Here is a 25092-nt window from a genome sequence, read left to right as displayed (position 1 = left end):
ATACATCGATGACATTTTTTTCCTTTGGACCCACGGCGAAGAATCACTGAAACGACTACACAATGACATTAATAAGTTCCATCCAACCATCAGACTCACCATGGACTACTCTCCAAAATCAGTTGCATTCTTGGACACACTCGTCTCCATCAAGGACGGTCACCTCAGCACTTTGCTTTACCGCAAACCCACGGATAACCTCATGATGCTCCACTTCTCCAGCTTCCACCCTAAACACATTAAAGAAGCCATCCCCTATGGACAAGCGCTCCGTATACACAGGATCTGCTCAGACGAGGAGGAGCGTAACAGACATCTACAGACGTTGAAAGATGCCTTCGTACGAATGGGATATGGCACTCGACTCATCGACCGACAGTTCCAACGCGCCACAGCGAGAAACCGGACCGACCTCCTCAGAAGACAAACATGGGACACAACCGACAGAATACCCTTCGTCGTCCAGTACTTCCCCGGAGCGGAGAAACTACGTCATCTTCTTCACAGCCTTCAACACGTCATTGATGACGATGAACATCTTGCCAAGGTCATCCCCACACCCCCACTACTTGCCTTCAAACAACCGCGCAACCTCAAACGAACCATTGTTTGCAGCAAACTACCCAGTCTTCAGAACAGTGACCACGACACCACACAACCCTGTCATGGTAATCTCTGCAAGACGTGCCAGATCATCGACATGGATACCACTATTACACGTGAGAACACCACCCACCAGGTACGCGGTACATACTCGTGCGACTCGGCCAACGTTGTCTACCTCATACGCTGCAGGAAAGGATGTCCCGAAGCGTGGTACATTGGCGAGACCATGCAGACGCTGCGACAACGAATGAACGGACATCGCGCAACAATCACCAGGCAGGAATGTTCCCTTCCAGTCGGGGAACACTTCAGCAGTCAAGGGCATTCAGCCTCTGATCTCCGGGTAAGCGTTCTCCAAGGCGGCCTTCAGGACCCGCGACAACGCAGAATCGCCGAGCAGAAACTTATAGCCAAGTTCCGCATACATGAGTGCGGCCTCAACCGGGACCTGGGATTCATGTCACATTACATTCATCCCCCACCATCTGGCCTGCGAAATCCTACCAACTGTCCTGGCTTGAGACAATTCACACCTCTTTAACCTGGGGTTACCCCATCTCTGGATCTGTAAAGATTTAATCACCTGCTAATGCTCGCATTCCTAGCATTGTTTGGCATCTTTGAATTTGTCTATATATGTGTTTCTGGAACAGACCTCTTCATTCACCTGAGGAAGGAGCAGCGCTCCGAAAGCTAGTGACATCGAAACAAACCTGTTGGACTTTAACCTGGTGTTGTAAGACTTCGTACTGTGCTCACCCCAGTCCAACGCCGGCATCTCCACATCATGTATACAATTTGTGTTCAGGGAGTGTGTCAGTGTTTACAGAGTGTGTTCGGGGAGTGTGTCAGTGTGTACAGAGTGTGTTCAGGGAGTGTGTCAGTGTGTACAGAGTGTGTTCAGGGAGTGCGTCAGTGTTTACAGAGTGTGTTCAGGGAGTGTGTCAGTGTTTACAGAGTGTGTTCAGGGAGTGTGTCAGTGTTTACAGAGTGTGTTCAGGGAGTGTGTCAGTGTTTACAGAGTGTGTTCAGGGAGTGTGTCAGTGTTTACAATACCTCTTCATTCACCTGAGGAAGGAGCAGTGCTCCGAAAGCTAGTGTTTGAAACAAACCTGTTGGACTTTAACTTGGTGTTGTAAGACTTCTTACTGTGCTCACCCCAGTCCAACGCCGGCATCTTCACATCACAAATTGTAAACACTGGCACACTCACTGAACACACTCTGTAAACATGAACTCACTCCCTAAACATACCTTGTAAACATTGACACACACCCTGAACACACCTTGCTAACATTGACACACTCCCTGAACACACCTTGCTAACATTGACACACTCCCTGAACACACCTTGCTAACATTGACACACTCCCTGAACACACCTTGCTAACATTGACACACTCCCTGAACACACCTGTAAACATTGACACAGTCCCTGGACACACCTTTTAAACATTGACACACTCCCTGAACACACCTGTAAACATTGACACACTTGCAGAAACACACTCTGCAAACATTGACACACTCCCTGAACACACTGTAAACATTGACACTCTCCCTGAACACACTGTAAACATTGACACACTCCCTGAACACACTGTAAACATTGACACACTCCCTGAACACACTCTGCAAACATTGACACACTCCCTGAACACACTGTAAACATTGACACACTCCCTGAACACACTGGAAACATTGACATAGTCCCTGAACATACCTTGCTAACATTGACACACTCCCTGAACACACCTGTAAACATTGACACACTCCCTGAACACACTGTAAACATTGACACAGTCCCTGAACACACTGTAAGCATTGACACAGTCCCTGAACACACTGTAAACATTGACACACTTGCAGAAACACACTCTGCAAACATTGACACACTCCCTGAACACACTGTAAACATTGACACTCTCCCTGAACACACTGTAAACATTGACACAGTCCCTGAACACACTGTAAACATTGACACAGTCCCTGAACACACCTGTAAACATTGACACACTCCCTGAACACACTGTAAACATTGACACACTCCCTGAACACACTGTAAACATTGACACAGTCCCTGAACACACTGTAAACATTGACACAGTCCCTGAACACACCTGTAAACATTGACACACTCCCTGAACACACTGTAAACATTGACACACTCCCTGAACACACTGTAAACATTGACACAGTCCCTGAACACACTGTAAACATTGACACAGTCCCTGAACACACCTGTAAACATTGACACACTCCCTGAACACACCTGTAAACATTGACACACTCCCTGAACACACTGTAAACATTGACACACTCCCTGAACACACTGTAAACATTGACACACTCCCTGAACACACTGTAAACATTGACACAGTCCCTGAACACACTGTAAGCATTGACACAGTCCCTGAACACACATTGTAAACATTGACACACTCCCTGAACACACCTGTAATCATTGACACACTTACAGGGAAATGTGCAGCCCGCCTAAATCCCACCTCCGTCTGTGCGGGTGGAGGCGGTGCTCTGTGTCGTCATCAGGGACTGTGACCTAATAAGGGGGTGGGGCCGCCTCCGCCAGCAGGCTCTCACTTTGTGACGTCATCAAGCTGTGGGCCCCGCCGGTGAGAGGGCGGCGGGGTCGCCCGGCCAATGGGGCGGGGCCGGTGTGAACTGGGGCAGGGCCTGACTGAATTGGGGCCGGACCGGAGTTAACAGGGGCGGGGTCAATCCCGGGTCAGGGGTGGGGCTCGGTCCGAGCTCTCAAAGTGGGGGAGACGCGCCTCAAGCCGCCCCCCCTCCCCCGAGGGAGGCCGTGAAGCGGGATGGAGACAGGGAAAGGCGGCTGTGGGGGCATCACTCTGTCCCAACTAATCAGCTATGGGGGCATCATGCCATGGGCTTTGCGGAGACAGACACAGGCTGAACTCCAATCGCCATGGTGGGAACACGCAGAGCTCATGGGCTACGAGGGGAATCAGGCAGACGGAGATCATTCAGACAAGCATGCATGCACTCTGACACACACACTCACTGACACAGAAACTCTCACATATACACACACATCACACATGTAATCTGTGACAGACACTCACCCACACATCACGCACAAATACATGCACTCGCCCAGAAATAAACATGCACCCACCCACAAACATGCAGCCCCACACATAAATGCATGTATCACTCATAAACATGCAGTCAGTCACTCGTGAACTCACATGCACTCTCAGTCACACACTCACACACTCAATCAGAATGGGTATTATATCTTCCGTTATTAATTTGTTCACAGCTGAGTCGTTTTCATCTGAAGTGTCTGCTCCTGCTAACACACTTTCAGTCTCTGCATACTCCATATTAGACCTTTCACACCTCTTGTCCTACGGAGACTCGGCGTCCCTTGTGATCACCTCGTCATTCCTGCCCATCCACCGGAGCAGTGCTTCACAGGATCCCTCATCTAGTTCACCATCACTCCCACGAAACAACCTGACTAGCGTTTCATAGTTGTCCTCATCTGGCTCACCCTCCGAGCCTTTATTTTCTTCATCGTATTCATGGTCTTCGTAATTATCAACGTAATCTTCACCTTCAGAGTCAGTATCATCTGCAAAGACGACCTGTAAAGTACGACATTGCACATGGAATTGTGTGTTCATGCAGGAGACGACCAATTTCAAAGTCATGAGTGAGTCTTGCTGCAGAACTTTTATTTAACACTCTGTGCTGTGCAACTTCAGGAGGACTGAATGAGTCATTTGGTTTTGCTGTAGTTTTCATGACTATTTTACGAGGACTCAGACCCTCATGCTTTGGCTTCGTTTTGATGGTATTCAGTGTGACATTTCTCAGTGGACTTTCATCGAATAACTGCGGCAGCATATCTTGTTGAGAGTCGCAGTAATCGTTTGGCCACAAAGCCGCTCAAATAAGTCCAGGGCCTCACATGCATTCGCTCCTATGATGGACTCGCTGTTCATGTCCATAAAAGAAAATGGTATCATGTGAGTTGTGTCGTGCACCCATTATTCGAGTTCACATACACCCTGTGACTCAATCTCCTTTCCACTGTCGTGTATCGGCTGTTCGACAACTTCCAGTTTAACATGGAGCCCGTGCAAATTGGGCAGACAGAAGAGCCCTAGTTCCCATGTTCATCAACACTAGGAGTTGTCCATCTGCTTTTGATGGTATCAGCTTTGTTATTACTATTGTCGCAATAGCTCGGTAGCACAGTGGTTAGCACAGTTGCTTCGCAGTTTCAAGGTCCCAGGTTCGATTCCCGGCTTGGGTCACTGTCTGTGCGGAGTCTGCACGTTCTCCCTGTGTCTGCGTGGGTGTCCTCTGGGTGCTCCGGTTTCCTTCCACAGTCAAAAGGTGTGTAGGTTAGGTAGATTGGTTATGCTAAATTGCCCTTAGTGTCCAAAAAGGTTAGACGGTGTTACTGGGTAACGGAGATAGGTTGGAAGTGTGGGCTTAAGTGGAGTGCTCTTTCCAAGGGCTGGTGCAGACTCGATGGACCAAATGGCTTCCTTCTGCACTATAAATTCGACGACTGCTCAGGAAAACTTCTTCACTTTTTATGGTTGGACTCATCAAGTCCTTGGTTGAAATGAGATCAATGAAGAACTGTTCTTCCAGGGGCATCTCATCAACTGCGGTGACTGATCTGATTAGGTCTGTAATAGGTTGCAAAAAACATTGTTTTGCAAAATAATCTGTATGGCCACACCTGGAGCATACTTTTCCGTATGCTGGACATGGCCTTGGGCCATGTTGATTGCCATATTTCTGGCATAAGATGGCGGCTCAGGTCGGCCACTAAAAATGGCTGCCCACACTGAGACCACGTTTTTTTATTGAACTGAGTCACAGCACTGATGGCGCTGGCGTCTTCTTCCATGTTGGTGCCAAAATGTTTCAAACTGAGTTCCTGATCTGCTGTACAGCCAACTCACTCGCATGGCAAATCTTCCCAATTTCAGGTCCGCTTCTCGTAACAATCATATAATTCGATATGCAAAAAACAATTTGCTCACGGATCATCGATGATTTTAGATTACTGAAATTGCAGGACTGGACCTTCAGCCTCCAGTCAGTTACAAAGCTGTCAAAAGATTTGCATGGTTCCTGGGTACGCGTTCGAAAAATGTATTTTTCAAGTTTTTAATTTATTTTCGGAGAGCAATGCCAATCGAAGTACTTGATCACCTCATTGTAGCTCTTGCTCTCCTCTTCGCGATCGAAAGAGAAAGTATTGTAGATTTTGATTGCTTCTCGACCTGCCACCATGAGCAGCAACGCAACGCCCCTCTCGTCAGGCTGTGCCTGCAGACCAAGGGCTAAAACATAGTTTAAACTGCGGTTTACAAACGTGCCGGTTTTCGTCTCCGTTACCCGAGACATGAAGCTGGTGGGGTGCCTTCAAACCTTCCATCTCGAACTTCACCGTTGTTTCGATGCGTTGAGTCGCCAATGGCCGTCGTTCGCCAGGTCGGTGGAAGAATCTTCTCTTTGTCGTTCTCCGGCCGATTGCAGTTCATCCTTTCTGCTGTTACAGTTAAACCATCAACATTCGTTGTACCATGTTGTGTTCTGTGACCTTGCCGGTGCAATGATGTACACGAAACACCTGGTGACTTAACTAGAATGATGTATGATTGATGAACATGTGGATGATTGATGAATAGAATACTATGCAGACTAGGTTACTATTTGAATTCCGTAAACTCTCCTGGAACTACCCTATATACGACTGTCCTGTTGTAGGCCTTACTACCAACTGGCGAGTGTCGCACCTCCCGTGACCAATGTATGATGTCACCTGCTAACTATGTGCAATGCTATTGTCATGTGTGTCCCTTTAAGCAATGTTTTTGTCTGATCACATGGCTTCAGTGATGTCATTTTGTGGGTGGAGCTGGGCTGTGGGTGCGAGGTGTTTTGGGTTTCTGATTCAGTTTTACTGTTTTGTACAACAGAAGGAGAAATTAGTGTTTTTTCCCTGTCCTTCTACGTTTTCATTTTAAAAGCTGTTCCAGTATAAAAAAAACATGTGGTTGTAGCTAACTGCTTTGGTAAGTTTAAAGATATAGTTTACTTTCCGGAAAGAGTTTGAATCTGCTGGTTGAGACTGGACCAGAATCTCAGGGAAAGGACCAGTCCCATTCAAGTGGGAATGCATTGTGCTGGACCACACCCTTGAAAAGGGGTTTGGTTCATTGGATTTTGTTATTGAATTGGAACAGTTAAGGGGGAATTTGTTACGTATTATTGCATAGATTACTGTGTGGTGTCTTTATGTTTGTAATTGATAAAAACACTTGCTGTGTTTATAGATATATATGTTAACTACATTCTTAGAATAAACCTTGTTTTGATTTAAATGTCTGGGAAGTCTGATGAATCACACCTGCAGCGAAGGGTTTTGTGCTCATCCTAGCCAAATTCAACATAAAGGTTGTCAGTCAGGTGAACTTGAGAAGACACTTTTGAGCTTGTAAACCCTGGCCTTTAGCAATTTCACAGGCATATCACCACACACACTATCCCTCTTGATTAACTCCCTGCTACTTTATTTCACCTATCATTTCCTCACACCCCTCTGTTTCCACTTTCTCTCATTAACCCCTCACAGGTCTCCCTCACATCCCCTTAAGGATTCCCCATTACACCTCCCTATTCTCTCCAATACAATACCCTTTCACCTACTCACAATTACAACTATCCATTACCCTTCACCTTTCAATTACCTTTCTTTGTCTGGATTACCCCATCCCTATTTCCTCTGAAAATTACCCTTCCCATTTCTCTCCCCCAATTATCTCTCCCCATTGTAACCTCCAAATTTTAAAATTCATTATCAAAAAATATCCATCCCAATTTCCCCTCCACTCCAAATGCACAGACCGATGTCCGAATTACCCTTCCCCATAACCCCTCCCAGTTACCCTTCTGTACTCCATTTCCCCATTCCTTCGCCCTATTTCCTCTCCTCATTCTTCTTTCCAATTACTTTCCACCATTACACCTTCCCCATTCCCTTTCCCAATCTCCCCTCTGCATGCCTCAATCACCATTCCCAATTCCTCTCCTCAATTACCACCCCCATTCGCTCTCCCAAATCATCCTCCTATCCCCCTTCCCAATTATCTCACCCCATTCCTCTTCCTAATACCCCTCCTCATTACCCCTTCCCCAATTATCCCTCATTACCCCTCCCCAATTACTCCTCTTCATTACCCCTCCCCAATTACTCCTCATTACCCAATTACCCTTCCCCAATTATCCCTCATTACCCCTCCCCAATTACCCCTCCCCCATTTACCCCTCCGCAATTACTTCTCCTCATTACCGCTTCTCAATTATCCCTCCCCATTTTACCTGATCCTAACTACCGCTTTCGAATTATCCCTCCCCATTCCCGCTCCCGATGCTCCTTCCACTTTCCTCCTTCACAATTAACCCTCCATATTCCTCGCTCCTCACATTCTAAACCGCCGCGCTGGGCAGAAAGTGCCGCATGCGCAGAGCGGGAATCCCTTTGGACGGGGAGATCAGTGTGTGGATCCGGGGAGAGCGATGCGCATGCGTCAGTGCGGGAGCGGGTCCGAATGCGCAGAGCGCGCCCATATTTATCATCATTGGGCCGGCAATTGACGACGGAAAAATGTCAAGCCCGGGAACCCATGCAACCGCGTAAAACATGATTCATGTCCGACTGCTATGGATTATATTTCTTTGTTTCAGAACGGACGGTGATTGATTGTTGGCCCAGTTGTGAAATTTCCTTTTGATCTTTGCCCCTCACAAAGATGGCGACCGCTGCAGGTTGTCCACCATTATTGACAAGGATCATAGGAGCTGGAACAAGAATGAACCACAGGGAGCTGTCTCCCCCTACACTGATGTGGAGATGTCCGCGTTGGACTGGGGTGAGTACAATAAGAAGCCTGACAACACGATGGAGTCTGCACCGACTCTCTGAAAGAGCATTCTACCAAGGCCACCCCGTCCTCCAACATTAACTTGTTATGGGCCACGGTTTAGAGAACCCCAAGGTGTATCATGGAGTTCACCTGACCCACGACTTTTACGAGATTGTGGTATGGGGAGCACACGGCCCACTCTACAGGTGTTCTGCAGCAGAAATTGAAAAGTAATTTTTAAAGCAGAACAATGTTTATTCTATGAACTCAGTTGACCTTTTTAAAACATACAGTGAACATCTTAGCAACCATTAATTCAAATACCCCCCCCCCCCCCAAAGAATACAAAACTCTCCGTAATCCTTAAACTTTCCTTTTAACATCCATAAGACAAAAATCCTTTTTACAGAAGCATATCAGGATAAAAGTCTCCACTGAGAGCAGTTATCACTCTGAATTAACCAAATGATCTAGAGTTAGTCTTTAGATGGCAGAGAGATCGAAATTACACCTTTGGCTGGCTTCAGCTCCAACACCAAAACAAAACCAAAAAACACAGACACACCCAAGCTTTTCCTCAAAGCGAAACTAAAAACCAGAGCCAGAGCTCAGCTCCACCCACACTCTGACATCACTGCAGCCACTTGAGCAGACAAACATTTCTGAAAGCAACATTCCCATGAGACCTTCCCCCCCCCCCAAAAAATAAAAAACACACAAAAGAATCAACTTCAAGATGGTTTCATTTTTCACCTTTTCATTTTCCTTTGAGAAATGCAGACAGTAAATTACCCTATCCTGAAATCCCCCTCAGCGGTAGGAGCGGGAAGTTTGCCACCTGTTTACGAAGGAAGTTCCGGACCTGCAGATATCTGAATTTCTTTCCCCTCGCAAGCCCAACCGTTTCCTCCATCGCCCCCATACTCGGAAAGCTCCCCTTTATGAACACATCTCCCATCCTCTCAATCCCCGCTCTCCGCCATAACTGGAACCCCCCCGTCCATATACCCCGGGGCAAACCGGTGGTTGTCACAAATTGGGGCCCAGACCGATGTTGCCACTGCTCCCACATGCCGCCTCCACTGGCCCCAAACTGTCAGGGCCGCCACCACCACGCGGCTGGTGGAGTACTGCGCCGGCGGGAGCGGCAGAGGTGCAGGTATCAACGCCGCCAGACTGGTGCCCTTACAAGTAGCTGCCTCCACACACTCCCACGCCGACCCCTCCTCCACCACCCACTTCCTGATCATGGCTATATTAGCTGCCCAGTAATAGTTGCTAAAATTTGGCCGCGCCAGCCCGCCCTCTCCCCGGTTCCGCTCGAGCATTACCTTCCTTACCCGCGGGGTCTTTCCCGCCCAGACGAAGCCCGTGCTCACCATATTGACCCGATTAAAAAAGGACCGCGGAATAAAAATGGGGAAACATTGAAATACAAATAGGAACCTCGGCAGGACCGTCATTTTCACCGTTTGAACCCTCCCGGCCAGCGACAACAGGAGCATGTCCCATCTCCGGAAATCGTCCTTCATTTGGTCCACTAGCCGGGCCAGATTCAATTTATGCAGCCGGTTCCATTCCTGCGGCAGTTGGATGCCCAAGTACCTAAAGCTACCCCCTACTGATCTAAACGGCAGCTCCCCCAGTCACCCCTCCTGTCCCATCGCCTGAACCACAAACATCTCACTCTTATTGAGATAGTGAGATATTGAGAACCCGCCAGGAGCGCAGGTTCAATTCCTGTACCAGCCTCCCCAAACAGGCGCAGAATGTGGTGACTAGGGGCTTTTCACAGTAACTTCATTGAAGCCTACTTGTGACAACAAGTGATTTTTCGGGCAGCATGGTAGCATTGTGGATAGCACAAATGCTTCACAGCTCCAGGGTCCCAGGTTCGATTCCAGCTTGGGTCACTGTCTGTGCGGAGTCTGCACATCCTCCCCGTGTGTGCGTGGGTTCCCTCCGGGTGCTCCGGTTTCCTCCCACAGTCCAAAGATGTGCGGGTTAGGTGGATTGGCCATGCTAAATTGCCCATAGTGTCCAGAATTGCCCTTAGTGTAGGGTGGGGTTACTGGGTTATGGGGATAGGGTGGAGGTGTGGACCTTGGGTGGGGTGCTCTTTCGGAGAGCCGGTGCAGACTCGATGGGCCGAATGGCCTCCTTCTGCACTGTAAATTCTGTGAAAACATTTGTTCCCCCATCTCTTGTTGCCATTGATTGTGAGTTTCGCTGCAACTATGCACAGGTTATCCATGTTTACCTTATACCCCGAAAACCGGCCGAATTTCCCTAAAATCTTCACGATTTCCTCCATCCCCTCAACTGGGTCCGAAACGTACAGAAGCAGATCATCCGCATGGAGCGAAACCCTGTGCTCCATGCTCCCCCCCCCCCCCCCCCCCCCCTCCCCCCGGACCAGTCCCATCTAGCCCCTTGAAGCTCTCAGAGCAATTGCCAATGGCTCCATGGCCAGCGCAAACAACAGTGGGGAGAGGGGCATCCCTTTCTCGTCCCGCAGTGCTGTCTAAAATAGTCAGAAGTTGTCCTATTCGTCCGCACACTTGCCACAGGAGCCTGATACAGTAACCTGACTCAGTCAATAAAGCCCCGCCCAAATACGAACTGTTCCAGTATCTCCCACACACAATCCCATTCTACACGATCAAAAGCCTTTTCTGCATCTATTGCAACCACTACCTCAACCTCCCTACCTTCCGGGGGTATCATGATCACATTTAACAGCCTTACATTGGCCACCAACTGCCTACCCTTAACAAACCCTGTCTGGTGCTCCCCAATAACGTCCGGAACACAGTCCTCAATCCTGGAGGACAAGATTTTGGCCAGCAACTTGGCATCCACATTCAGCAGGGAGATCGGCCTGTAGGACCCACACAGTTCCAGGTTCTTGTCCCGCCTAATAATCAGCAAAATCATTGCCTGTGACATCGTCGGGGGCAGCACCCCTCTTTCCCTTGCCTCATTAAACATGCTCAACAACACCAGCCCCAGTATCCCCGAGAACCTTTTATAAAACTCCACTGGGTACCCATCCAGACCCGGAGCCTTACCCGCCTGCATGGCCTTCAAGCCCTCCACTATCTCTTCCAGCCCAATTGGGGCCCCCAGCCCTTCGACCCGCTCTCCGTCCACCGTTGGGAAATTCAGCCCCTCCAAGAAGCGTCTCATCCCCTCCGGCCCCGTAGGGGATTCCGACCTGTACAGCCTGCTGTAAAAATCTCGAAACGCTTTATTCACCCCTACTGAATCACCAACCAGGTTCCCCTCACCGTCCTTTACTTTCTCTGTCTCCCTAGCTGCCTCCCTCTTCCTAAGCTGCTGTGCAAGCATTCTGCTGGCCTTCTCCCCATGTTCATAAATCGCCCCCCTCGCCTTTCTCAGCTGCTGCACCGCCCTCCCTGTGGTCAGCAAGCTAAACTCCACCTGTAACCTCCGCCGTTCCCTTAATAGCCCTGCATCTGGGGTCTCCGCATACCTCCTATCGATCTGTAATATCTCTGTCCCAGTCTGTCCGCCTCTGCCCTGTCAACCTTCTCCCTATGAGCCCGGATCGAGATCAGCTCCCCCCTTACCACTACCTTAAGTGCTTCCCAAACCACCTGCTGCCGAAGTTTCCCCCGTATCATTGATCTGCAGGTAGCTCTGAATGCATTTCCTCAGCCGCTTGCACACCCCTTCATCCGCCAAAAGTCCCACATCCAACCCCCAGTGAGGGCGCTGATTACTGTCTTTACTAACCTGCAGGTCAACCCAGTGCGGTGCATGGTCTGAGATTGTGATCGTTGAATACCCCGTGTCTACTACCCCAGCCAGAAAGACCCTGCTCAAAATAAATAAATCAATCCGGGAGTACACTTTATGCACGTGGGAGTAGAAGGAGAACTCCTTCGCCCCCGGCTGCCCGAACCTCTATGAATCCACCTCCCCCATCAGCTCCATGAACCCTCTTAGTTCCTTTGCCATTGCTGGCATCCTGCCCGTTTTCGAGCTTGACCAGTCTAAGCCCGTGTCCATAACTGTATTGAAGTCCCCTCCCATGACCAACCTGTGCGAATCCAGGTCCGGTATCCTCCCCAGCATCCTCTTTATAATCTCCACATCATCCAAATTTGGCGCATATACGTTCACTAATATCACCTGCACCCCTTCCAGTTTCCCACTGACCATAATATACCGACCTCCCACGTCCGAGACTATTCTACCTGCCTCAAACACCACCCGCTTGTTGATCATGATCGCGACCCCTCTAATCTTTGAATCTAGTCCTGAATGAAAGATCTGTCTGACCAGGCCTTTCCTCAGCCTAACCTGGTCCGTTACTTTAAGGTGCGTCTTCTGCAACATTACCACGTCCGCCTTCAATCCCCTAAGATGCGCGAACACACGTGCTCTTTTGACCGGCTTAACAACTTCCTTACCTTGCAGGTCAGCTGTTAGTTTCGGGAGATCAGTTTCGGGAGCAGGCCTATTGGCTGACTGTAAATCAGGAAGGATACAAAGGGTGTGGCTGAAGTGCCTTTAGAAACAGAGTGCTGGAGGCAAACAGAGTGTATCTGAGTTTGGGTAAGGCTGAGTTCGGGTAAGAGGTGAGTGAGGGCTGTGTTTTTTGGTGTTTGGGGGTGAGTTTCCAAAACAAAAATAACAAAAAAAAAATCCAATTAATTAAGTAAATTAATTAACTAGTTAAGGGAATTTGGTGCTCATCTTAAGGAGGTGCAGAGAAGCAGACCTGTGAAGGAGTCTCAGGAGCAATTACATCACAGCCAGCAGGTAAGTGATTGGCTTGTGACTGGTAAGTGATTTCTCTCTCTTTGACTTTCTCTTAGCTGTGTAGTGTAGTTCAAATTTAACTTCAGGTTTAAGTCATGGCAGGAGAGCTCAGACCCGTGTCATGCTCCTCTTGTGAGATGTGGCAAGTCAGGGACCCTTCTGGTGTCCCTGACTCCTTCATCTGCAAGAAGTGTGTCCAACTGCAGCTCCTGTTAGACCGCTTGACGGCTCTGGAGCTGCGGATGGATTCACTTTGGAGCGTCCGCGATGCTGAGGAAGTTGTGGATAGCACATTCAGTGAGTTGGTCACACCGCAGATTAAAATTACTGAGGCAGATAGGGAATGGGTGACCAACAGACAGAGGAAGAGTAGGAAGGCAGTGCAGGGATCCCCTGCGGCCATCTCCCTCCAAAACAGATTTACCGTTTTGGAAACTGTTGGGGGAGATGGCTCACCAGGGGAAGGTGGCAGCAGCCAGGTTCATGGCACCGTGGCTGGCTCTGCTGCACAGAAGGGCGGGAAAAAGAGTGGCAGAGCTATAGTGATAGGGGATTCAATTGTAAGGGGAATAGACAGGCGTTTCTGCGGACGCAAACGAGAATCCAGGTTGGTATGTTGCCTCCCTGGTGCAAGGATCAAGGATGTCTCGGAGCGGCTGCAGGGCATTCTGGAGGGGGAGGGTGAACAGCCAGCTGTTGTGCATATACGCACCAACGATATAGGTAAAAAACGGGATGAGGTCCTACAAGCTGAATTTAGGGAGTTAGGAGTTAAACTAAAAAGTAGGACCTCAAAGGTAGTAATCTCAGGATTGCTACCAGTGCCACGTGATAGTCAGAGTAGGAATGACAGGATAGCTAGGATGAATACGTGGCTTGAGAGATGGTGCAAGAGGGAGGGTTTCAAATTCCTGGGACATTGGGACCGGTTCTGGGGGAGGTGGGACCTGTACAAATAGGACGGTCTGCATCTGGGTGGGACCGGAACCAATGTTCTCGGGGGTGTGTTTGCTAGTGCAGTTGGGGAGGGTTTAAACTAATGTGGCAGGGGGATGGGAACCGATGTAGGAAGTCAGAGGGGACGGAAACGAAAGGCAGGAAGGGAGAGTGTGTAAAGCATGACCAGAGAAAGCAGGGCAGAGAGCAAGGAAAGTCTACATTAAACTGCATTTATTTCAATGCAAGGGGCCTGACGGGCAAAGCGGATGAACTCAGGGCATGGATGGGCTCATGGGACTGGGATATTATAGCTATGACTGAAACATGGCTAAGGGAGGGGCAGGACTGGCAGCTCAATGTTCTGGGGTACAGATGCTATAGAAAGGATAGAACAGGAGGTAAGAGAGGAGGGGGAGTGGCGTTTTTGATTAGGGAGAACATTACGGCAGTACTTAGAGGGGATATATCCGAGGGTTCGCCCACTGAGTCTATATGGGTGGAACTGAAAAATAAGAAGGGAGAGATCACCTTGATAGGACTGTACTACAGGCCCCAAATAGTCAGCGGGAAATTGAGGAGCAAATATGTAAGGAGATTACAGATAGCTGCAAGAAAAATAGGGTGGTAATAGTAGGGGACTTTAACTTTCCCAACATTGACTGGGACAGCCATAGCATTAGGGGCTTGGATGGGGGGAAATTTGTTGAGTGTATTCAGGAGGAATTTCTCATTCAGTATGTGGATGGACCGACTAGAGAGGGGGCAAAACTTGACCTCGTCTTGGGAAATAAGGAAGGGCAAGTGACAGAAATGTTAGTGAGGGATCACTTTGGGACAAGTGACCATAACTCCATTAGTTTTAAGATAGCTATGGAGAATGAAAGGTCTGGCCCAAGAGTTAAAATTCTTAATTGGGGCAAGGCAAATTTTGATGGTATCAGACAGGAACTTTCAGAGGTAGATTGGGGGAGACTGTTGTCAGGCAAAGGGACGGCTGGTAAATGGGAGGCTTTTAAAAATGTGTTAACCAGGGTGCAGGGTAAGCACATTCCCTTTAGAGTGAAGGGGTAGGGAACCCTGGACGACTCGAGATATTGAGACTCTGGTCAAAAAGAAGAAGGAGGCATATGACGTACATAAACAACTGGGATCAAGTGGATCTCTTGAAGAGTATAGAGATTGTCGAAATAGAGTTAAGAGGGAAATCAGGAGGGCAAAAAGGGGACATGAAATTGCTTTGGCAAATAATGCAAAGGAGAATCCAAAGAGATTCTACAGATACATAAAGGGGAAAAGAGTAACTAGGGACAGAGTAGGGCCTCTTAAGGATCAACAAGGACATCTATGTGCAGAGCCACAAGAGTTGGGTGAGATCCTGAATGAATATTTCTCATCGGTATTCACGGTGGAGAAAGGCATGGATGTTAGGAAACTAAGGGAAATAAATAGTGATGTCTTGAGAAGTGTGCATATTACAGAGGAGGAGGTGCTAGAAGTCTTAAAGCGCATCAAGGTAGATAAATCCCTGGGACCTGATGAAATGTATCCCAGGATGTTGTGGGAGGCTAGGGAGGAAATTGCGGGTCCCCTAACAGAGATATTTGAATCATCGGCAGCCACAGGTGAGGTGCCTGAAGATTGGAGAGTGGCGAATGTTGTGCCCTTGTTTAAGAAGGGCAGCAGGGAAAAGCCTGGGAACTACAGTCCGGTGAGCCTAATGTCTGTAGTAGGTAAGTTGCTAGAAGGTATTCTGAGAGACAGGATCTACAAGCATTTAGAGAGGCAAGGACTGATTCGGGGCAGTCAGCATGGCTTTGTGCATGGAAAATCATGTCTCTCAAATTTGATTGAGTTTTTTGAGGGGGTGACCAAGAAGGTAGATGAGGGCAGTGCAGTAGATGTTGTCTACATGGACTTTAGCAAAGCCTTTGACAAGGTACCGCATGGTAGGTTGTTGCAGAAGGTTAAAGCTCACGGGATCCAGGGTGAGGTTGCCAATTGGATTCAAAATTGGCTGGACGACAGAAGACAGAGGGCGGTTGTAGAGGGTTGTTTTTCAAACTGGAGGCCTGTGACCAGTGGTGTGCCTCAGGGATCAGTGCTGGGGCCACTGTTATTTGTGATTTATATTAATGATTTGGATGAGAATTTAGGAGGCATGGTTAGTAAGTTTGCAGATATCACCAAGATTGGTGGCACAGTGGATAGTGAAGAAGGTTATCTAGGATTGCAACGGGATCTTGATCAATTAGGCCAGTGGGCCGACGAATGGCAGATGGAGTTTAATTTAGATAAATGTGAGGTGATGCATTTTGGCAGATCGAATCAGGCCAGGACCTACTCAGTTAATGGTATGGCGTTGGGGAGAGTTATAGAACAAAAAGATCGAGGAGTACAGGTTCATAGCTCCTTGAAGGTGGAGTCGCAGGTGGACAGGGTGGTGAAGGAGGCATTCGGCATGCTTGGTTTCATTGGTCAGAACATTGAATACAGGAGTTGGGACGTCTTGTTGAAGTTGTACAAGACATTGGTACGGCCACACTTGGAATACTGTGTGCAGTTCTGGTCACCCTATTATAGAAAGGATATTATTAAACTAGAAAGAGTGCAGAAAAGATTTACTAGGATGTTGCCGGGACTTGATGGATTGAGTTATAAGGAGAGGCTGGATAGACTGGGACTTTTTCCCCTGGAGTGTAGGAGGCTTAGGGGTGATCTTATAGAGGTCTATAAAATAATGAGGGGCATAGATAAGGTAGATAGTCAACATCTTTTCCCAAAGGAAGGGGAGTCTAAAACTAGAAGGCATAGGTTTAAGGTGAGAGGGGAGAGTTTCAGAAGGGCCCAGAGGGGCAATTTCTTCACTCAGAGGGTAGTGAGTGTCTGGAATGGGCTGCCAGAGGTAGTAGTAGAGGCGGGTACAATTGTGTCTTTTAAAAAGCATTTAGATAGTTACATGGGTAAGATGGGTATAGAGGGTTATGGGCCAAGTGCGAGCAACTGGGACTAGCTTAATGGTAAAAACTGGGCGGCATGGACTGGTTGGGCCGAAGGGCCTGTTTCCATGCTGTAAACTTCTATGATTTAACCCACGAACATTCCAGGTGATCAGCCTAGTTGGGGGGCTCATTGACCCCCCCCCCCCCCCGGCGCCGATCAGTCATCCCCTTTTTTGGCAGCCCCCGACCTCCTCTCTGTCCCTCAGCCCAAGTCCCTCCCTCACCAGCAGAACATTCACCCCTCCTCCCCTTAGCAACAACACCCTGTAACCCAATCCCTTTCCTAAATCATACATATGCACACCCCCCACTGCGCTTCCGAGAGCTAGCTCACCCCGCTAGCTTGGTGGCCCCCATCCCCGCCGCCAGATAGTCTCCCACCTATTGTCCCCCCCCCCCCTCCCGCTCATGCAAACAAACTCCAACATCAAACAATCCCCACACAATTGCACAACTGAAAAACACCCAAGATCAAAACTAACACGCCTCCATCCCCCAACAGTGCAAATAAAAACCTAAACTCACCCAGCTCTACTGCTGGTTCCAAGCAAAACGAGAAAGTCTTTACAAAAACACAGAAAAAATACAGAGAAAACAGAAACACGAATGTTGCAACCAAATTCAAAAGTTCTCAGTCCTTCGTCAGCCCTTTCTTTCTTTCAAAGTCCAACGCGTCCTCCGGCGACTCAAAGTAAAAGTGCTGATCCTCCTGCGTAACCCAGAGACGGGCTGGGTATAACAGTCCAAACTTCACCTTTTTCTTGAAAAGGATCGCCCTGATCTGATTGAAGCCTGCTCTCCACCTGGCCACCTCCATACTCAGGTCTTGGTAAACCCGCAGGATGCTATTGTCCCACTTACAGCTCCGTGTCTGCTTGGCCCACTGCAGAATCCGCTCCTTACCCGAGAACCTGTGGAATCTCACTACCATAGCTCTCGGGGGGGTCTCCCATTCGCGGCTTCTTCACAGGTGCTCTGTGAGCCCTATCTACGTCCAAGGGCCGGGAGAATGCCCCGTCCCCCAGCAGCTTCTCAAACATGCCTGCAACGTATGCCCCAGCGTCCGTTCCTTCGGACCCCTCCGGGAGCCTGACAATTCTTAGGTTCTGCTAGCGGGAGCTATTCTCTAGGTCCTCTACCTTCTCCAGAAGCTTCTTTTGCTGATCCCTCAGCATCCCCACCTCCAGCTCCACTGCAGTCTGATGCTCCTCCTGCTAAGCCAGCGCCTTCTCCACCTTCTGGATCGCCCGATCCTGGGCGTGTAACCTGTGCTCCAACCACTCAATCAACGCTTTTATTGGGTCCAAGCAGTCCTGTTTCTGTGTAGCAAAGCCCTTCTTGATGACTTGCATCAGCTGCTCCATAGACTGCTGGGTTGATAAGCCAGAGGTTCGCCCCTCCGCCATGCTGTCCCCTGTTGTAACTACAGCCCAAGTCTTCTCTGTCTTCTTGTTTCTGCCCTTAAGAACACTTCTAGTCCTTTTCTCCATGCACCGAAGTGGGAATTCAGTAGAGAATTGCCACTAACATCCATTCTACAATTCCAGTCCGTTAAAAAATCGCAGGAAAAGGTCCAAAAGTCCGATCAGAGCGGGAGCCACCAAATGTGCGACTTACTCCTTCCTAGCTACCAGCGGAAGTCCCTTAATAATAATAATAATAATCGCTTATTATCACAAGTAGGCTTCAATTAAGTTACTGTGAAAAGCCCTTAGTCGCCACATTCCGGCGCCTGTTTGGGGAGGCCGGTACGGGAATTGACCCCGCGCTGCTGGCCTTGTTCTGCACTGCAAGTCAGCTATTTAGCCTACTGTGCTAAACTAGCCCTTTCTTACTGTGCTCACCCCAGTCCAACGCCGGCATCTCCACATCATTTGAAAGGGTTAAGTCTAAATGGATGTTGTTTGATTGGAACAGCATTTCCCACATCTACATCATGTAGTGCTTCCCAACGTAGCCAATTTAGTGCTTCCCAACGTATCTCCACAAACCTGCCCACGTGATATCATTAACTCTTTCAGATCAGTCCGTTTTTCCTCTGGAAGATAACTCCACAATTTATCCCAATTTAAAAAAAAAAAAAAAAATTATTTTTATAAATTTAGATTACCCAATTATTTTTTCCAATTAAGGGGCAATTTAGAGTGGCCAATCCACCTACTCGGCACATTTTTGGGTTGTGGGGGCAAAACCCACGCAGACACGGGGAGAATGTGCAAATTCCCCACGGACAGTGACCCAGACCCGGGTTCGAACCTTGGACCTCAGCGCCGTGAGGCAGCTGTGCTAACCACTAGGCCGCCGTGCTGCCCTGATATATCCCAATTTTTAAGGACATCCTCGTTTCCAATTTAATTTGAGGTATGTCAAATTGACAGTCATCTGGATTTGCTTCGTCACTTTGAGATAGAATCATTAAAACCTCCTCCTTTTTCTCTCCTTCCCTTTCAAAGTACCTTTTTAGCATATTCACATGACACACTCGGTGAGTTTTCCTTCTATCTGGCGTTCTTACCACATAATTCACCTCATTTAATTTCCTTTCAATCTGATAAGGTCCACCAAACCTTGCTTTTAAAGGTTCACCTATCATTGGTAACACATACTAAAACTTTATCTCCACAGGCAAAACTACGAACTTTGGATTTCTTGTCCGCTACCCGTTTCATCACATGTTGTGCAACTTTTAAATGTTGTCCAGCCAACATTTGTCCCCTGCTCCCTTTAATAATTCCGTACAATTTACACGTAATCCAATAATGTAAGTTCTGGGGCGTCATTCTCCGACCCCCCCGCCGGTGCCGGAGATTGGGCGGGAGCGAGAATCGGGCCGCGCCGGTTGGCGGGTCCCCCCGCTCAATTCTCCGGCCCGGATGGGCCGAAGTCCCGCCAAGAAATTGCCTGTCCCGCTGGCGTAAATTAAAATAGGTATTTACCGGCGGGACAAGGCGGCATGGGCAGGCTCCGGGGTCCTGGGGGGGGGGGGGCGATCTGACCCCGGGGGGTGCCCCCACGGTTGCCTGGCCCGCGATCGGGGCCCAACGATCCGCAGGCGGGCCTGTGCCGTGGGGGCACTCTTTCCCTTCCGCCTCCGCCACGGCCTCCACCATGGCGGAGGCGGAAGTGACTCTCCCCACTGCGCATGCGTGGGAAACTGTCAGCTGACGCTCCCGCGCATGCGCAGCCCGGGGATGTCATTTCCGCGCCAGCTGGCGGGGCGACAAACGCCATTTCCGCCAGCTGGCGGGGCGGAAATCCCTCCGGCGTCGGCCTAGCCCCTCAATGTTGGGGCTTGGCCCCCAAAGATGCGGAGAATTCCGCACCTTTGGGGCGGCGCGATGCCCGTCTGATTGGCGCCGTTTTGGGCGCCAGTCGGCGGACATCGCGCCGTTGGGGGAGAATTTTGCCCCTTATTCCTCACTCACCAATTTTTCCTTTATCAATTTAAGTGGCCCTCTTACCTCATGACCAAAAATTAGTTCAAAAGGACTGAATTTGGTTGACTCATTAGGTGTATCATCCCTAATTGCAAACAGTACAAATGGAATTCCTTTATCCCAATCCTCTGGATAATCTTGACAATAAGCCCTCAACATTGTCTTGAATGCCTGATGCCAACTTTCTAATGCTCCCTGCGATTCTGGATGGTATTCAGTTGATTTAAATTGTTTTATTCCTAAGCTATCCATAACTTCTTTGAATAACCTTGAGGTAAAATTTGATCCTTGATCCGATTATATTTCTGTGGGTAGTCCATATCTAGTAAAGAATTTAAGTAACTCCACCACAATCTTTTAGCTGTAATATTACGTGCTGGAATGGCCTCTGGAAACCTAGTGGACACATCCATTATAGTCAAAAGATATTGATTCCCACTTTTTGTTTAAGGAGCGTTCCTACGCAATCATTTAAGACCCTTGTAAAAGGTTCCTCAAATGCTGGAATGGGTTTTAAGGGCGTTGGTTTAATCACTCGTTGAGGTTCCCTATCACTTGACATGTGTGACATGATCAACAAAATGTAACTACACCTTGTGTAGTCCAGGCCAATAAAAATGTTTTTGTATTTTAGCTTGAATTTTCCTTACTCCCAAATGACCTCCCATTGGTACCTCATGTGCAACTCACAACACCTCCTTTCTATACCCGACTGGCAATACTACTTGATGAACTTCTGCCCACTTTTCATCCGTCTGCATATGTAGAGGTCTCCATTTTCTCACCAAGACACCATTTTACGGTAATAACACTCTGGTATACACTCAGATTCCTCTTCCGTGTATGCTTTCTGATACATCCAGTTTATTTCTACATCTTTCTGTTGTAATCCGCCAATTTTCCTGAACTAAAAATATCCGCCTCATCCTCCACCTGTTCTTGTTCTTTTTCAACTATCTGATCAAAAATCGTTTCTGAGAACTGCACTTCAACTTTATCTTCACTCTTTGATTTCTCCTCTTGTCTTCACCTGTGACTTTACGACCTTGTTACTACACAATCCGGAAAAATCCCATGATACTCGTCCTTCAACACTTCAATTGTCTGATTTTGCACTGGCTTATCAACTACAGTAGGCATCACTCCCACCTGCAATCCAGCTATATCAGTCCCCAAGATAAATTATATTCCTGGACAAGATAGTTTCCCTATTACTCCGACTACCACTTCACCACTCTTCACTGGACTTTCCAACCTTACCTTATATGACGGAACACTGCTCCTCTCACCCTGAATTCCACATATTACCATCTTTTCTGGCAATATTCTCCCCAACTACATAACTCCTCATCTCATACCATTAAAGATTGACGAGCTCCCGTATCTCTTAAAATTGTGATCGCTTTACCTGCTCCACCTGATACACATGAGTAAACTTTACCCCCACAAGTAAATTCTTTAAAGAGATCTGGCACCTTCTTATCAACTCTTGATCAGTTTGTACAACCTTTTGCACCTCCTTTGCTTCACATGAGCTTTCATTTGCCACTTTAACAAACCCGACTGTCTTATCCTGCTTTACCATATCAGCCTTCCCAGTGCTTTTCTTCCACCACCAACACTGTGACTTTACATGGCCTAGTTTATTACAGTGAAAACATTTTAAACTTTTCATGTCTCTTCCACCCTCCTAGATTCCTTCTTTAATCTGAGGTACACTCTCATCTCCCATCAGATCACCTTTGCCTCTACCACTTGAGTATTTCTCATGTCCCCAGTTTCTATCCCTCACAGGCTGAAACTGATGATGGAAACCAAGCTTTGATTTATGAACTAATTCATAATCATCTGCAATTTCTGCTGCTAACCTCACAGTTTTAACCCTCTGCTCTTCCACATGAGTTCTCAATACTTCAGGAATTGAATTTTTGAACTCCTCCAAAAGTATATTTTCTTTGAGAGCTTCATACGTTTGGTCTAATTTCAAAGCCCTCATCCACCAAAATTACTTTGTGTCATCCTTTCAAACTCCATGGGCGGGATTCTATCAGCCCAGGCCTGGGCCGTGGTTAGCGCGGCGCCGGTCGGGGGCCGCTCTACGCGACCGGCCAGCCGATTCCCGGCCCGAGATGGGCCGAGCGGCCATCGTAAAAACACAGAGTCCCTCTGGATTCGTCCACCACTGTTCTCAGCCGGCGGGACCTAGGCATGGAATGGTCTGGGGGTGGCCTGTGAAGGGGTGTCCAACTCCGGGGGGGGCCTCCGATGTATCGTAGCCCATGATCGGGGCCCTCCGATCGGCGGGCCGGCCTCTCTGGCTGGGGGCCTCGTTTCTTCCTCGCCGGCCACTGTAGCCCTGCGCCATGTTGCGTCGGAGCTGGCGCATTGAAGGAAGCCACTGCTCATGTGCGCGTTGGCGCCGACGCCACTCTGCATGTGAGCGTTGGTGCCACTGTGCATGTGCGGATCCACACAATTTGCGCCGGTATCAGCTGCTGCAGCTGCGTGAACCGCTCCAGTGCCATCCTGGCCCTCTGTAGGGGCCAGAATTATTTGTCGGGCCGGCCCGTTCACGCCGTCGTAAAACGCGACGGCGTTTACGATGGTGTGGCCACTCTGCCTCGGGATTAGAGAATCCCGCCCCATGTATGTTTGACCAAATTCTTTCCTTAAATTTCTAAACTTTGTCTGTAGACTTCAGGCACTAGTTCATATGCACCTAAGATTGATTTTTTTCACCTCCTCATACGTCACAGATACCTTCTCCGATAGTGATGCAAACACTTCACTAGCCCTCCCTACTAGCTTTGTTTCAGTCAGCAATAACCACAGGTCCTGTGGCCATTTCACTTCTTTAGCTACCTTCTCAAATGAAATAAAAAAGGCTTCTACCTCCTTCTCATTAAACCTTGGCACAGCATGGACATATTTAAATAGATCCCCACGAAGCCTTCGACTAAGACGCTCCTTCTCACTATCCTCATCACTATCCTCCAACTATACGTTTCCCTTTACGTCCGACAATTTTAACTGACTGTCATGTTTCATGGTCATTTTCTGAAGTTCAAACTCTCTCTCTTTATCTTTTTCCCTGATCTGTATCTCCCCTTCCCTTTCTTTTTGAAAGTCTTTAGATGGCAGAGAGATCGAAATTACACCTTCTTTGGCTAGCTTCATCTCCAACACTAAAACGAAATCAAGAAACACAGACACACTCAAGCTTTGCCTCAAAGTGAAACTAAAAAGCAGAGCCAGAGCTCCGCTCCACTCACACTCTGACATCATTGCAGCTAAACATTTCAAGTGACATCTCCATGACAAACGATATCGTGTCCAGTTACCAGGGACACACTCTGGGGATTGAGGAGATTATCCTGCGTTATGTATTCTGAATGTAGTCTCTAAGCATGTTAATGTTGGCGGCTGGGTGAACAATATCTGGCGCATCTGCCACTGACACTCTCGTCCCTGCCTTTATTATCTTCAAACCTTATTATTCTCCCAAACGCCTGACTGGCCTCTTATTTTCAACACTTAATAAACTGCAGCTCATCCAAAACTCTGCTGCCTCATATCCTACCTTGCAGCAGGTCCCATTGCCTCATCTCCCATGTGTTCACTGACGGACATTAGATCCTAGTTTATATCTCAATTTTAAAATTCATTATCAAATGGCTCTATACCCTTGTCCCTCTGTATTCCCACAGCACAGATCAGCTACTACCAGCTTCCCGATCCCAGCAATGGTCCCCGGTCCCTGCAACCCTACTTACCTCTGTAATCTCCTCCAGCCCATACACCCTTCCCATATTTGTAACCTTCTCCAGCCACAACAGCCCTTTATCTCTCTAACTTCCTGCAGCCCCTACTGCCCTCCCCATTTCAGTTACCTTCTCCAGCCACAATCGCCCAACGATAACTGTAACTGCCTCCAGCTTTTACAATGCTCCCTATCACTATAACTTTCTCCAGTCCATACAAATATTGATTCCTCCAATGTTTGCCCTCTTACTGGAGAATTAATTTTGGAATGTGTACCAACATCAACATAATGTCTGTTATCATGTCCCAAGTAGAAATAATGATCTTTATTAGTGTCACAAGTAGGCTTACATTAATACTGCCATGCGCTCCTGTGAATATCCTCGAGTTGCCACACTCCGGCGCCTGTTGAGGTAAACTGAGGGAGAATTCAGAATGTCCAATTCACCTAACAAGCATGTCTTTCTGGACTTGTGGGAGTCATCATACTGCACTCCTTAAAACTTGTGAATTTGATGTGAAATCAAACAAAAATTAACATCACAATTCTGAACAGCCTTTTAGAATCAAACGTGTCTATTTGAAACATAAGTTACATTTATCCATTTTCGGTGCTGC

At 48.2% G+C, this 25092-nt stretch overlaps 1 long non-coding RNA gene across 2 annotated transcripts in view; it reads left to right on the top strand.

Annotated features, from left to right (window-relative positions):
* Nucleotides 1-3408: 3408 nt before the first annotated feature.
* Nucleotides 3409-25092, top strand: part of LOC140385781 (uncharacterized) — a 72853-nt gene continuing 51169 nt past the window's right edge. Inside the window, exons 1-2 of one of the 2 annotated variants that reach the window (XR_011933475.1) lie at nt 3409-4306; nt 8368-8552. This is a non-coding gene — a long non-coding RNA (uncharacterized lncRNA). Of the gene's footprint in view, nt 4307-8221; nt 8553-25092 lie in introns of those variants that run through there. The other variant, XR_011933474.1, reaches the window with a different exon arrangement.

Source organism: Scyliorhinus torazame, chromosome 11, assembly GCF_047496885.1.
Source record: "Scyliorhinus torazame isolate Kashiwa2021f chromosome 11, sScyTor2.1, whole genome shotgun sequence".
NCBI classification, from domain to species: domain Eukaryota; kingdom Metazoa; phylum Chordata; class Chondrichthyes; order Carcharhiniformes; family Scyliorhinidae; genus Scyliorhinus; species Scyliorhinus torazame.
This window is presented reverse-complemented; position numbering and strand designations above follow the sequence as displayed.